Below are 1,768 nucleotides of genomic sequence, written 5' to 3'. Positions count from 1 at the left end.
ATAATTATTAAATGGGTAGTTATTAATAATTATTATTATTATATATATTGTTAAAAATAATAAATAGTATTTTAAGATATTTATAGTTTATTTTATTAATGATTTAGTATAAATTATTAATAATTAAATAATTATGATCTTTAATAAATTTATTAATTGTTGCTAAATCATTTAATAGATTTTAAATGGAAGATCATTATTTATCAAAGTAATTTTTGGAAAGTAAATTGTGAATTGTGAGTTGGGATAAAATTGGTTAATTCAAATTTTGGTTAACAATTCAATGTCATATTTAATTGACTATTAATAAGATTTTTTTTTAATCTATTATTCTTATGAACTCAAAAACATTAGCCAATCAACACTAGAGAAATGGAAACTAAAACTTTAATTATAATTGAAAACTCTATAAACTATAATACTTGGAAAACAAAAAATGAAAACTTGAACACTAATAGCGAAGATTAAACTTTTGTGTTTTCAAAACCTAATGAGCTATGAAAGTTACTTTTGTATGTACTCTTTATGAAATTTGATTTCTTGTTATGGGTTTTGGGGTTGACTTAGCTTTGACCAAATTAGGATGTTCACCAAAGGCTTGGGGATTTTGTTCTATGATGATGTTATGGCTTATTTTGGTTATGATCTTTTATACCCGATCATGGTGATGTGTCATGAGTGTTCTATGATGAGTTTTATTAGATGTTTTGTTTTTTTTTTAAGTTTCTTATCTAGAAATGAGGTGAATGATATGACTTTTTTGGTGTACCCTTTGAGTCTTCAATCATTTATCTTTGGATTACTTTTCAATTGCTTGTTTAGGACTAAGATGATTATTGTGATTTTTTTGATGATTTCATGTGATGTCATGGGTTGGCATATGTGTACTTGTCAATTTTGGATCAATCTTGTTAGGATGATTGTATTGGTGAAATATGTGATTTTGATCAGTGTTATTTCAATGCTTTCTAGTTGCTTGTTTAAGAACTAATGTGTATTTTATGATCTTATGAGATCTTCTACTTTTACTGGGCTTAGGGTAGGTTATCTATATGTCATGTTGGGAGGTGTCTTGCAATGGAGGCCAAAGCCCTAAAGAGGTTGCCTAGGTAATCCATTGTACGTTATTTTAATAAGTGATAACATTTCATTAAATGGGTTTAAAATAAATTAATAAGATACGGTGCCACATAAAGTCACTAGGGGCTTAAAGTCCTAAGAGACTACTAGGGTAACCTTAGAGTAGACTTGTTAGTATGCCTTGTCTATATGAAAGGATATTGATGTCCTATAGAGACACTAAGAGGGTGGAGTCCAGAGAGTTTTCTAGGGTAACCTTAGAGTTGACTCATATGATGATACTTTCCCACTTACATAGTAGATCTCCTATGTGTCTTTGTTTCCTCTAGGATTAGTTGATACTTGTGTCTTGGTACCCTTTAAGATAGTTTTCTTTCAAGTGTTTCCTTGACCTAGATGTTGGTTTTGACTTGTGTTTTGATATCTCTATGGGACTTGAGTTTATCTCCTTGACATGATGGAAGTGGGCCATTTAGGTTTCATGAGGTTGGGTGATAGTGCCTTTTTCTTATTCCATTGAGATCCAACCATTGGATGTCGTTCTTGGATGTATCTATGCAGTTGTACCTTTCTTTCTATCTAATTTTGTATTTCTGTTGGATGATTATAATCTTTTGTATGAATTTTACTATCAACAATCTTATGAGATGATGTTTTTTATTTATGATGTATATTCTTTTAGCTTTTC

This window comes from Cupressus sempervirens, chromosome 4 (genome assembly GCF_028749045.1).
Source record: "Cupressus sempervirens isolate cs-2001-9-10 chromosome 4, ASM2874904v1, whole genome shotgun sequence".
NCBI lineage: Eukaryota > Viridiplantae > Streptophyta > Pinopsida > Cupressales > Cupressaceae > Cupressus > Cupressus sempervirens.
Note: the sequence above shows the minus strand (reverse complement) of the source record.